Below are 14,607 nucleotides of genomic sequence, written 5' to 3'. Positions count from 1 at the left end.
CTCAGTACCATTTTCCAGGAAAATTCCTGATTATATTCAAAATTCTTACATTCTCTAGTTATTTTAGCACAGCATATGGTCAGAAAGTCCCTTAATTTATGGATAATTCATTTTAAGAAACTGTTTCATATTCTGAATTAGAGCAAAAGAGATATTCACTAATTTGAGGGTGGTAAGAGGAAGACAGATTGTGGAAAGAGAGGGAAAAATCAGAGAAAACTTTGTTTGGGTTAGTGTTCTTAGGCATTGAGTTAATAAACTTTTTTTACTTGATAATTGTTCATTTTTAGTATTTAGTAGATGTAGACTTATGGACACAGAGCTATAACTAGAATCCACTTAAGCGGATACCTGCTTAATCAGGGTGGTACTCCTGCACTGTCATTAAGTTAGACTTTTACTGAAATCTGTCTGATGCCTTAACTCTTTAGACAAGAAATCTCTTTAGGTAATGATGAATAATTTTCTTTTAACTGTGAGAATACTTTGTGAAAATTTTGCAAATCTAAATGAAAATCAAATATGTATATTATTCTGATTGACACATGATCTTTGATTTGAATAAAAGTTGTTTGATGACAAAAGAAAATTGCCAATGTGTAGCATAAGGGTTCACCAGATTTTGGTAAGTAATATCTTTTCCCCAAAATGGATACATTAGCTATGCATTGCTTAGAGTACAGAGTGTGGGTGGTTTTTGGTGTTTGTGCAGTTTGGGGGTTTTGGATTTTTTTTTTTGTTTTTTTGTTTGTTTCGTTTGGTTTTTTGAGTACCCGCATTAAAGATCCGATGAATATAGAAAATGTTGAACTGTCTTATCAAGGATTGACCTGATTGTTTTTAACTAAAATAATTGACTGTGGATATTTATGCCCTAGACAACGTAGCTGATCCGAATTAGAAAATGTTTCTCAGAACTGTTAACAGACAGTCATTCTTTCAGATTGTTGAGGAAGAGAGTGAGAGAAAAATATGTATGATTTTTTTCCCATTTGAAATATATTACTTGTGGTTCTGCCATACTACTGCTATACACTTTAAAAAAAAAACAACAAAAAAACACCCCATCCTTTTTTGAGGTAGTTTTTATTCTTCTGCCTCATTCTTAAGGCTAATATTTCGTCATGGATATTTTTAGTAAAAGTCATGGGCAATAATGAAAAATTCACAGAACCCCGTGACCTGTCCCTGACTTTTACTAAAAATATCCATGACAAAATGGAGAGCCTGGGCAGCTCCAGGGGCCCTCTCTGCTGGCGGCTCTGAGTTGCAGGGAGCACAGCCTCCTGGGGCGGCAGGGGAGCGACGGAGATGGAGAGCTCTGGGGGCCCACCCTGCCACCCGTGGAGGTGGCTGGGAGCTGCGGGGTGGCCAGGAACTCTGGGGGTCCCCCTGGGTAACATGGAGGCGGAGAGCTGCGGGGTCCCCACTGCTGCCCATGGGGTGGCTGGGAGCTGTGGGGTCCCCCCCGCCTCCCTTCGGGGCGGCCAGGAGCTGCGGGGGGGTCTGCCTGCTGGCACTGGCTGAGGTCACGGAAGTCTTTGGAAGTCACGCATTTCGTGACCTCTGTGACTAAATCGCAGCCTTACCCATTCTCATTCCCCCATTATTCCCTACTGCATTTCTCCAACTTTCCACAGAATCATGCTGCCAACCGCCTTTGTCAAGTGAGATAAAGGAACACACAAAACCTCCACTGAAGCTTCTATTAGTTAGTTTGGTCGATAAACAAAGAAACTCAAAAGATGATTTGCTAAAAGAGGTTAAAATAGGGAAAGAACACATTAAAAATTACTTAGACTAGTTAGATATCTTCAAGTCACCAGGGCCTGATGAAATACATCCTAGCATACTCAAGAAGGTGACTGAAGATATCTGAGCCATTAGTGATTATCTTTGAAAAATCTTGGAAGATGAGATTCCAGAGCATTGGAAAAGGGCAAATATAGTGCCCATCCATAAAAAGGAAAATAAGGACAACCCGGGTAATTACAGACCAGTCAGCTTAACTTCTGTACCCAGAAAGATAATGGACCAAATAATTAAGCAATCAATTTGCAAACACCTAGAAGATGATAAGGTGATAGGTAACAGTCCATATGGATTTGTCAAGAACAAATTGTGTCAAACCAACCAAATAGCTTTCTTTTACATGGTAATAAGCATTGTGGATAGCGGGAAAGCGTTAAGACTTGGTATATCTTGACTTTAGTAAGGGTTTTGATACTGTTGCACATGACCTCATAAACAAACTAGGGAAATACAAACTAGATGGAGCTAATATAATGTGGGTGCATAACTGTTTGGAAAACTGTTCCCAGAGAGTAGTTATCAGTGGTTCACAGTCAAACTGGAAGGGCATATCTAGTGGGGTCCCACAGGGATCAATTCTGGGTCTGGTTCTGTTCAATATCGTCAGTGATTTAGATAATGGTATAGAGAGTACACTTATAAAGTTTGTGGACACCACAAGTTGGGAGGGGTTGCAAGTGCTTCGGAGGACAGGATTCAAATTCAAAATGATGTGGATAAACTGGAGAAATGGTCTGAAGTAAATAGGATGAAATTCAATAAGGACAAATGCAAAGTATTCCACTTAAGAAGGAACAGTCAGTTGCACACATACTAAATGGGAAATGATTGCCTAGGAAGGAGTACTGCAGAACGGGATCTAGGGGACAGAGTAGATCACAAGCTAAGTATGAGTCAACATTGTAACACTGTTGCAAAAAAAGCAAACGTTATTCTGGGATGTATTAGCAGAAGTGTTGTAAGCAAGACACAAGAAGTAATTCTTCCGTTCTACTCCGCACTGATTAGGCCTCAACTGGAGTACTGTGTCCAGTTCTGGGTGCCTCATTTCAGGAAAGATGGGGACAAATTGGAAAAAGTCCAGAGAAGAGTAACAAAAATGATTACAGAAAACATGACCTATGAAAGAGAAGTGGAAAAGCGGCATGATCTATGAAGCAGCATTACCTATGAAGGAGAAGCGGAAAGCAGCTCGGGCCACAGGGACGTGCTGGCCGCCGCTTCCTGCAGCTCCGATTGGCCGGGAATGGTGAACCACAGCCACTGGGAGCTGCGAGGAGCTGTGCCTGCGGACAGTCAATGTAAACAAAATGTCTCACGGCCTGCCAGCAGATTACCCTGATGGGCTGCATGCCGAAGGTTGACGACCCCTGTTCTAGGCTTTACAGTGACACATAGGGTGACAATCCTGGAGTCTTATTATATAGATATAGGATTTGATTTTGTATTGAAATATCGTGTTTATTGGGTTGTCTCAAACAGACGCATGTGACACACATGTCGGTGTTTATCTCTATTTGCATCTGCATTTAGCCGGTCCTAGGTGTAGCCTGAAGGGTGGAGGGAGCTGGCATCTTACTTTGGTGGCTTTCTCTCCCTTTATTTACATGTTTTCTGTTTATGGGTTGTTACTTCCCTGAGGCATTGTGCTGGACTGGTGCATGAAGAAGGAAAAAGAAATGAGTAATTTACTTACGGCTTTTTTTTTTTTTCCAAAGCTCCCACAAAACATTTGTTGAACATAACCAAGTTAGTTTGTCCCAGTTGGCTTTATAGAATGCTCTAATGTCATGTCAGATGCTTGGATGGGAGAAAATTACACTTAATTACCTATGTGGCTTTTTAAAAAAATCAGTCCCTCCCTCACCATCATCACCCCTCATAAACAGACACTTCCATTTTTCTTAAGGCAGCCCACTTATAGCATCCTTGAGTGGGAAGCAGGCTGCTAAAATTGTGAGCAGGAGTATAAACATTGGCTCCAATCTTCCATTGATCAGTAGGCTGAGTTTCCATGCACCAGAAAGCAGGTGCATAGCCCCAGGAGACATAATTCATTCCTATCCACAGAGCAAATGAACTGCTCAGCTGGAGCTACTAAAATACAGAAGCTCTTCATTTGGTTGTCATTCACTCCAGAAGCACACTGATGCAATTAGATTTGAACTTCAATAATCTACTATCATTAAAGAGGAAATTTATTTTAATTCCTGTCCCCCTACCCTACCCCTCCCTCATACCCCCCAAAATCCTGCTGTTTTTATTTTCCACATGTGAGCTACCTGTGATAAACATCATATTTTGAGAACATTGAGTACATAAGGTGAAATTTTAAAAAGCGCTAAGTAACTTAGGCTCCTAAGTCCTATGACTTTGTCTGGTAAATGACGGCAGTGTTTTTGAAAATTTTGCTCATATAACTATTCACTGCACAAGTAGTGGTACACACAAACACACACACGTGTGACAATCACAACGTGCATGTGTGTATGTGTGTATCTATATATTATTAGGGAGCAGAAGTGTAGAGTAAGGACCTGATCTTGAAAATAGCTCTGCATGAGAACAGGGGTCCCCCATACGGAGCTGCATGAAAGACTGGGCCTCAATTATTATAACTCAATAGATCATGTATTCCATTTTGTAAAATTTAATCGTTACCGGTTTTACTAGTTCACTGTGTACCAGCTGTTTTGTTTTTTCCTACCTTTATTTTGTCTACACTACATTTTAGCCACTGTGCTAATGCACTGGTATTAACCATGATTTGCACTCCTGCAACTTGCTCCAGCTGACTTACTCCAGCTGACTGTTCTATTGACACACAACATCTAAAGGGTTTGCACTTGTGTAGCTGCGCTGGTGGCTCAAAACCCAGTATAGACCCTTTGACTAGAGTAGTCATTTTAAAAGTGAGGTGTTTCGGTAGGGTAGACTGCTGAATTTTGTAGAGGCTGGGTCCTTTGTGTTTGTGCTTACATTTTATCTAAAACTGAAATTTAAAGGATAGTAGGAGGCATTATTTCGAAGATGGTATTTACAATTTTAACAGAGTTGCCTGAGGTTGGGAGGTTGATTACACTGAAATATGAGACATGGATTGCAACATGAATTAAAAGAATATAATGCTTTATATGCAGTGTGGTTGTAGCTGTGTTGGTCCCAGGATATTAGAAAAAGAGCTCTGTAAACTCAAAAACTTGTCTCCTTCACCAACAGAAGTTGGTCCAATCAAAAATATTACCTCATCCACCTTGTCTCTCTCCTATGCTTTATATTAGGGCTGTCAATTAATCACAGTTAAGTCACGTGATTAACTCAAAAATTAATCACAATTAAAACAATTAATCGCACTTATAACAATAGAATACCAATTAAAATTTAATAAATATTTTTGGGTGTTTTTCAACATTTTCAATATTGATTTCAGTTACAACAGTGCTCACTTTATATTAGTATTTTTATTACAAATATATATATTGTAAAAATGATAAAAGAAATAGTATTTTTCAGTTCACCTCATACAAGTACTGAAGTGCAATCTCTTAATCGTGAAAGTGTAACTTATAAATACAGATTTTTTTTTTTTTTTGGTTACAAAACTGCCCTCAAAAACAAAACTGTGTAAACCTTTAGAGCCTACAAGTCCACTCAGTCCTACATCTTATTCTGCCAATCGCTAAGACAAACAAGTTTGTTTACATTGACGGGAGATACTGCTGCCTGCTTCTTATTTACAACGTCACCTAAAAGTAAGAACAGGCATCATTCGCATGGCACTTTTGTAGCCGGCGTTGCAAGGTATTTACATGCAACATATGCTAAATATTTGTATGCCTCTTCATGCTTCGGCCACCATTCCAGAGGACATGCTGATGATGCTCGTTAAAAAAATAATTCGTCAATTAAATTTGTGACTGTAGGGGGAGAATTGTATTTTACCCACTCTGTTTTACCCACATTTTGCATATATTTCATGTTATAGCAGTCTCGGATCATGACCCAGCATGTGTTCATTTTAAGAACACTTTCACAGCAGATTTGACAAATGCAAAGAAGGTACCAATGTGAGATTTCTAAAAATAGCTACAGCACTCGACCCAAGGTTTAAGAATCTGAAGTGCCATCCAAAATCTGAGAGGTACGAGGTGTGAAGCACGCTTTCAGAAATCTTAAAAGAGCAGCTCTCTGATGCGGAAACTACAGAACCCAAACCACCAAAAAAGAAAATCAGCCTGACTCAGATAATGAAAATGAACATGTGTCAGTTCTGTGCACTGCTTTGGATCGTTATCAAGCAGAACCCATCATCAGCATGGAAGCATGTCCTCTGGAATGGTGGTTGAAGCATGAACGGACATACGAATCTTTAGCTTATCTGGCATGTAAATGTCTTGCAACGCTGGCCACAACAGTGCTATGTGAACACCTGTTCTCACTTTCAGGTGACATTGTAAACAAGAAGCAGGCAGCATTATCTCCTGCCAATAGTAACCAACCTTGTTTGTCTAAGTGATTGGCTGACTAAGAAGTAGGACTGAGAGGACTTGTAGGCTCTAAAGTTTTACATTGTTTTATTTTTGAATGCAGTTTTTTTTTCATAATTCTACTTTTGTAAGTTCAACTTTCATGATAAAGAGGTTGGACCACAGTACTTGCATGAGGTGAATTGAAAAATACAATTTTTTTTTTACAGTGCAAATATTCGTAATCAAAAATAAATATAAAGTGAGCACTGTACACTTTGTATTCTGTGTTGTAATTGAAATTAATATATTTGAAAATTTAGTAAACATCGAAAAATATTTAAAATAAATGGTATTCTATTGTTTAACGATTAATTGCACTGTTAAACAATAGAATACCATTTATTTTAAATATTTCTGGATAACAGCACAATTAATCCCAATTAATTTTTTAATCGCACGATTATCGCGATTACTTTTTTTAATCACCTGATGGCCCTACTTTATATTAATCCTGGAAATCTTTGTGTGGCATGAACTGTACAGTAAGGCCCTGATCCATTAAAGTACTTAAGCACTTTGAGCATTTGAATACTCCATCAAAGTCGATAGGGTTTAAACACGTGCTTAAAGTTGCACATGTGCTTAAGTGCTATCCTGGATCGGGGCCCATATGAATGTTTGTTTTAAAGCATGGAATATGCCATGCTACATATTTTCCCTTCTTTGTATGCTTTAATTTATAATCCTCAGGAGGGTGCCATCATAAGGTCTTACCTCCAGCTGGGTGGCTGAGTGAACAAACAGCTGCTTTCAAAGTCAGCATCAATGGTTTAGCTCAAGGTGTGTGCTTTGAGAATAGTGCAGCTGGCGTTGTTATCCCAGGACGCCAATCATATCTGTTTCCATCACTACATATTTGAGTCTTTGGCACAGGGAGAAAGATTCATAACTCTGTTATTTAAATCCTGCTCATAATCTATAGCATATGTTGATTCCTGTTATGGTATCTTCACTTGCTCTCTTAAACAATCAGCTTGTTTAACAGTGAACATTTTGTAACTGCTATAGTTAAAAGTAACACCTAAGATTATTGTAACTGTAAGAATTTAGCAAAACAGTTTTTCTCAGTTTCACTTTGTGTATTTGAGAATGCTTTCTATACAGTCACTTTCAGTGTTCCCCCTGAATACAGTCATAGATTCCAAGGCTAGAAGAGACCACTAGATTATCTAGTCTGACCTCCTGAAAGGCAAACTAGCAGAATCTGCTGTGCCACAGTGCTGTGTAAAAGGAGCTAATTAAAACAATCCTTCAATTAGGCCTTGTCTCTGTTGTGGGATCAGCCCTGATTCAGCCATTGGTGGTCAGCAACCCATGTAGCTCAGCTTGTTTGAGGAGGGGTAAATTAAGCTAGCCAAATCTTGGCTTTGCTTGTCTAAACCTGAGGATTTGCATCAGTGCACCTACACCTTCTGCAGGCCACCAGTGACTAAATCCCAAGTAGATAACAGGTCTTGGCAATGCTGAAAAGACCATTGTAATTATCAACAGGGGAGTAAAAAAAGCCTTATTAAAATGTTTCAGTTGCTATATATCTCCCTGAAAGTGGCTATATTTCAGTGCTGAAGTGATTCTAGTATGTCATTTATTAGTTTTAAGCCCCAATCCCACAACTTGTTCCATACTATTGGACTAACCCCCAGGGAGTCAGTAGGTCTGTGTGTGGTTCCAGGGGCTTTCCTGTGTGGAACAAATTCCCATTCACAACAAGTTTGTAAGGCACTTCAGACCTTTTTTGGATGAGAGGCACTAAATAAATGGAAGATAGTTTTACTGCGAACACAATACTGTATGTACTCCCCAAATAGCATAATCTAAATGTAAAAATAAGTAGTTCAATTGTTAAATCCCAGAAGACACACCAAAGGATGATCCATTCTCAAACCCCGAGCCTATAAATACTTAAGCCTGTCTACACACAGCTTTATAGCAATATGACTAGGTTTAGTTAGAAGTGTGATTTTTTTTGTAAACTGTTGTAGTTATACTGGTACAACCCATAATGTTGATTGAGTTATACATGGTGCCTTGGTATATTGATATATCTTATTCCCCTTCCCATATAAGCATCTTGATACCTGTATACATAAAGCAGTACAACTTTTGTGTGTAGACTAGGCATTAAGCATGTGAGTAATACCACTAACTTCAGTGGAACTACTCATTTAAGCACCTGCTTAAATGCATGCAGAATCAGGACCCAAGTCAGGGCAGTTGTTGTAGTTTAGCTTGGGTGGAAGTTAATTTATTTTCAAGGGCACATCTTGATCTGTGTTTCAGTTAGGGTTGCCAGGCATCCAGTTTTCAACCTGACTCCTGGTTGAAAAGGGACCCTGGTGCCTCTGGTTGGCACTGCCGACTGGGTCGTTAAAAGTCTGGTTGGCAGCTCAGAGGAAGCCCGGGATGAAGGCAGACTCCCTACATGCCCTGGCTCCATGCAGCTCCCCGAAGCAGCTGCCAGGTTCTTGCGGCTCCCAGGCGCATGGGCGGCCAGGAAAGCTCCGTGCACTGTCCCTGCCCGAGTGCCAGCTCCGCAGCTCCCATTGGCTGGGAACCGTGACCAATGGGAGCTGCAGGGATGATGTCTGTGGGTGCAAAGGCAGCGCACGGAGCCTCCCTGGCTGCCTATTCACCATGGGGCTGCAGGGACCTGGCGGCTGCTTCCTGGGAGCCAGGACCCCGAACTCCCTCCTGCCCATCCCAATCCCCTGCTCCAGCCCTGAGCCCCCTCCCGCACCCAAACTCCCTCCTGGAGCCTGCACCCCGCCCTTACCCCAATCCCCTACCCCAGTCCTGAGCCCCTCCTGCACCCCAAACTCCTCATCCCTGGCCCCACCCCAGAGCCCACACCCCAAGCTGGAGCCCTCACCCCCCCACACACCCCAATGCCTGCCCAGAGTCCCCTCCCACACCCAAACTCCCTCCCGGAGCCTGCACCCCGTTAGATTAAAACTAACATGGATATGCCTACGCATGCTACAGTCACACCTTTACTTTGCAGTGTAGACGTACTGCTTCTGCTGGCATTTTGGAAGTAGTGCCTCCTACAAGAAATGATCTCGAGAATTTGGGCATGCCACTGTTGTGTTCTTTATTACAGACTGAATAGGTAGTGAAGTCTATAGTTACAGTTGCCCAACACTTTCCATTATAGGATGATGTTTTCATTTGCTTATAACTTTGCCAAACTTCAGAAGTTTGGGCTGAAATTTTCCATGTGAGGTATTTGTTTCAGACAGATTTTTAAAAAATTTCTGGTAGATCGCTTCAGCCATTTCTTATAATGAAATGAAGGGGGGAATATAATTATGTTTAAAAATTGTTAAACCTGTTTGTTGAGAGCTCTAATGCTTTCATGCTTTGGAGCAGGGACTTGAGCGGGGGGAGGAATAGCTCAGTGGTTTGAGCATTGGCCTGCTAAACCGAGGGTTGTGAGTTCAATCCTTGAGGGGGCCATTTAGGGATCTGGGGCAAAAATTGGGGATTGGTCCTGCTTTGAGCAGGGGGTTGGACTAGATGACCTGCTGAGGTCCCTTCTAATCCTGATATTCTATGACTCTATGAAATTTTGCAGGAGAGATTGATTATTCTGCCTTTTGTCGTCCCCATGAAACTGCCAACATTTGGCCAAATTATAGTTTGCTCAAAAATCTCGGTTCCCACATGCTCAGTAGATTTCTGTTAGAATTTGGCAGCTACATTTTCCAATGATTCCATCTCCATTTCCAGCTCCATCTCTTCGCTGCTCCTTTGTGCTGACCAGACTCTCACATATGCTATCTCTACAGAGGAACTGAGCATGATCCGTCCCTGGGCTGTAGGAGCTGCTGTGTCACCAGGCATAGGAACTGAGAGCGGGGAGACTCTTTCCAGAGCTCTTAGTGCTCCCCTGGTGGTAGCCAGGCAGCATGGAGGAGAAGGAGGAAGTTGCCTAAAGAAATGCAGAGGCATGAGGAGCAGTGTGGGGGAAAGGGGAAGAGATGCAGGGCAGGGGGACAGCAACAGGAATTCAGAGGGAGAATAGGAATCGGTGGGAGGTGTGTGTTAAGAACAGGAGGGAGAAGATGGGGGCAGACGACAGAGCAGAAACAGAGTGGGTGGGAAGAAGGGAAGGAGCGAGGATAGGAGAAGAGTGTGGGAGGGCAGGAGCCACAGAGTGGGGAGGATAGGAATGGAGTCAGGAGCCAGGCAGGGATGGGGGAGGGGAAGGAAGATGATCAGGAGCCAGTGGGTTAGCAGCTGTTGGTGGGGGGAAGGGTGCTAGGAGCAGAAGGGTCTGTAACCATTAGAGAACACTCCTCTATACAACCTGGAATTGAACCCAGAATTCTGGAGTCTCTACATTCCTGATGATCTAGCAAATAGCTGTGAAAACCCACTGCCAAAGTATGTGTGTCTATCTCAGGGGCAGGCAAACTTTTTGGCCTGAGGGCGCATCAGGTTTCTGAAATTGTATGGCTGGCCAGTTAGGGGAGGCTGTGCCTCCCCAAGCAGCCAGGCACGGCTGGCCCCCGCCCCCATCTGACCCCCCCACTTCTCACCCCCTGACAATCCCCCCGGGACTCCTGCCCCATGCAACCCACCCTGTTCCCTGACGGTCCTCCGGAAACCCCTGCCCCATTCACCCCCACGCTCTGAGTCCCCTGACAGCCCCTAGACCCCCCGCCCCTAACTGCCCCCCACTGCCCTATCCAACCTCCCCCTCTTCCTGACTGCCCCCCCAGGACCCCTGCCCCATCCAACCACCTCTTCTCCCTGACCGCCCCCAGACCCCTCGCCCCTAACTGCCCCTGCCCCTAACTGCCTCCCACCACCCCATTCAACCCCCCCCCTCCTTCCTGACTGCCTTCCTGGGACCCCACCCCCATTCAACCCCCGTTCCCCGCCCTCTGAGCACCCTGCCCCCATCCATGCCCCTGACCACTCTTTGAAGTCCCCTGCCCTCTATCCAGCTCCGCCCCTGCTCCCTGCCCCCTTACTGCGCTGCCTGGAGCACCGGTGGCTGGGGGCGCGGCTGCACCAGGACAGGCAGCCGTGCTGCACAACACAGAGCACCGGGTCAGGCCGGGCTCTGAAGCTCCGCCGCCCAGAGCATTACGCCGTGTGGCGGCATGGCTGCGGGGGAGGAGGGAACAGCAAGGGAGGGGCCGGGGGCTAGCCTCCTGAGCCAGGAGCTTAGGGCCCGGGCAGGGCAGTCACACAGGCCGAATGAGGCCTGCAGGATGTAGTTTGCCCACCTCTGGTTTATCTCCATCTAGTGTTAGGTCCACATAGAAGATAGCCTTCTACTGCTACCAGATACTCCATGAACTCAAGTGGTAGAGATCTGTATTGCGTATCTAAAGATCCCAACCCTACTGGTGACCTATTTGGGGATTTAATATGGTTCCGCAGGATTAAATTTCTGTTTTTCAGTTTTTTTAAATTTAGGAAATTACAGTTAAAAAGATGTTAAAAGAATATTAAGGGTGCGAAGTCTAGCAACAAACAAGGTGGGGGTTTACAGACAAGTGTCCTTCATTACAGAACCCTGACTTATTCTGGAAGCACAGCCTGTTCTGTATATTGAATGAAGCAGGGGTCCTGTGGAAAAATGTAATTGTGTAATTAAAGACTGTATCATAATCCATATGCACAAGGGGGGCAAATTAAGGTTGCATGGGCAATCTAACTTTTGAGTGTTTGATTTTGCAATCTTAATTTTCTTTTAATGTTGTTTAATGTCATTCATATAGTGTCCACTTGAATTTGCCTACAACATAAGGTGTTTTGTGAGGATTCATTGTTTAGTACTTGTAAAATAGCTTTGTGATTCTAAGATGAAAATTGTTATATAATCTCAAAGTTATTCTTATTTATGAATAGTTGGACATCAATGCCTCGTCTTCAGTCAGCAGCAGACATATTTTTTTAACTCATGGACCATAGGCGCTACATACATTTCATAATGTTTTTTTGTAGTCTGTCCCCTTCCTGTCTTTCATGGTTTGCAAATTTATTTTTGTTTTATTGTTTTGGCAATTCCAGTAGTGCTTACCTGTGGTTTGCCAGAATTGGTATTTCCTGAGTAACTGATGAGTACTCTATATGGTACCTGCAAGCAACAGCAGAGAAAACCATATAAGTATAGTTTACAAATGAAACATGTTAAATAGTTTGTTGATTTCAGTTCCCATAACACTAATCTAGAAATACTGAGAAATGATGTTGAAAAGACTTAAGCAAAGTATTGTACATAATTTTTGAAGGTGACTTGAAAATGAAAAGAAAAAAATGAGCCTTGTCCTTTTTCTCCCTCATGATGTACACATTGCTAAAGAGGAGTACAAAAGAATAGTGCAGACATGTACTAACAAAATCAGAAAGTCTAAAGCACAAAATGAGTTAGAACTAGTAAGGGACATAAAAGGCAATCAGAAGAGGTTCTTTAAATACATTAGGAGTAAGAGAAAGATGAAGGAAAGTGTATGCTCTCAACTGAGTGGGGTAGGAGAGCTGATGGCATCAAGAAAGCTGATGTATTTAAGCCTATTTTGCTTCAGTATTCTCTGAAAGGTTAATGGTGTCCAGATACTGAACACGAGTAATATTAACAACAAAGCAGAAGGAATGCAAGCCAAAATAGGAAAAGAACAGGCTAAAGAATATTTAGATAAGTTAGATTTATTCAGATTGTCAGGGCTTGGTGAAATTCATCCTTGAGTATTTAAGGAATTAGGAGAAGCAATCTTGAACCATTAGCAATTATCTTTGAGAACTCCTGGAGGACAGGTGAGATCCCAAAAGACTAGAGAAGAAAAACACAGTACCTATCTTTATAAAGGGGGAATACACAGGATCTGGAGTATTATAGACCAGCCAGCCTAACACTGATACCTAGAAAAATACTGGAACAAATTATTAAACAATCAGTTTGTAAGCACCTGAAGGATAATAGAGTTATAAAGAGTAGCCAGCATGGATTTTGCAAGGACAGATCATGCCAAACCAACCTAATTTCCTTCTTTGACTGGATTACTGGCCTAGTGGATGTGGGGAAACAGAAGATGTGATATATCTTGATTTTAGTAAGGCTTTTGACACAGTCCCACATGACATTCTCATAAGCAAACTAAGCAAATGTTGGTTAAATGAAATGACTATAAGGTGAGCCCGCAAGTGGTTGAAAGACTACCTGGAGTAGTTATCAGTAGTTTGCTGTCAAAAGTGGGATCCCACAGAGATCAGTCCTGAGTCTGGTATTGTTCAATATTTGCATTAATGACTTGTCTAATGGAGTGGAGAGTGTGTTTGTAAATGTTGTAGATGACACTAAGTTGGGAGGGGTTGCAAGCACTTTGGAGGACAGGATTAGAATTCAAAATTACTTTGACAAATTGGAGAATTGGTCTGAAATCAACAAGATGAAATTTAATAAATACAATGCAGAATACTTCACTTGTGAAAAATCTAATGCACAACTACAAAATTGGGAATAAATGGCTCGATGGTGGTATTGCTGAAAAGGATCTGGGGGTTATGAATATGACTCAGCAATGTGATGCAGCTGCAAAAAAGGCTAATATCATTATTGAGTGTATAAACAAGAGTGTTGTGTGTGGTAAATGTCGTGCTCTGCTCAGAATTTAACAGGCCTCACCTGGAGTACTCTGTCCAATTTTGGGCATCACACTTTAGGAAGGATGTGGACAAATTGGAGAGAGTCCAGAGGAAAGCAACAAAAATGATGAATGGTGTAGAAAATCTGACCTTTGGCGAAAGGTTAAAAAAACTGAGCGTGTTTAGTCTTGAGAAAGGAAGACTGAGAGGAGTAACAGTTTTCAAATATGTTAAGGGCTGTTACAAAGAGGATGTGATCAATTGTTCTCCAGGTCCATTGAAGGTTTGACAATAAGTAATAGGCTTAATATGCTCCACAGAAGATTTAGGTTGATAGTGGGGAAAACTTTCTAACTATACAGGTAGTTAAGCTCTGGAAATAGGTTTCCAAGGGAGGTTGTGGAATCCCATTATTGAAGGGTTTTAAAAACAGGTTGAGCAAACACCTGTCAGGGATGGTCTAGTTTAGGTGGGCCTGCCACAGCACAGGAGGCTGGAATTGATCACTTCATTAGGACTGGAAGGGACCTCTATTTCTGTGATTCTGTATATAAAGGGAAGTCTGAAAGGTGGGTTTATTTGGTTCTTTTACACACACTGCTGTTTTTGGTTTTTAACCTTAGGAAAATTAGGAGTGTCAAGTTTTTATTTTTTGAGGAGTTCTCAT

At 42.2% G+C, this 14,607-nt stretch overlaps 1 protein-coding gene across 1 annotated transcript in view; it reads left to right on the top strand.

Annotated features, from left to right (window-relative positions):
* ARID2 (AT-rich interaction domain 2) overlaps positions 1-14,607 on the top strand; it is a 166,729-nt gene that overhangs the window by 111,157 nt on the left and 40,965 nt on the right.

Source organism: Lepidochelys kempii, chromosome 1 (genome assembly GCF_965140265.1).
Source record: "Lepidochelys kempii isolate rLepKem1 chromosome 1, rLepKem1.hap2, whole genome shotgun sequence".
NCBI lineage: Eukaryota > Metazoa > Chordata > Testudines > Cheloniidae > Lepidochelys > Lepidochelys kempii.
The sequence above is the reverse complement of the archived record's forward strand: the minus strand, read 5'-3'. Positions and strand labels throughout refer to the sequence as shown.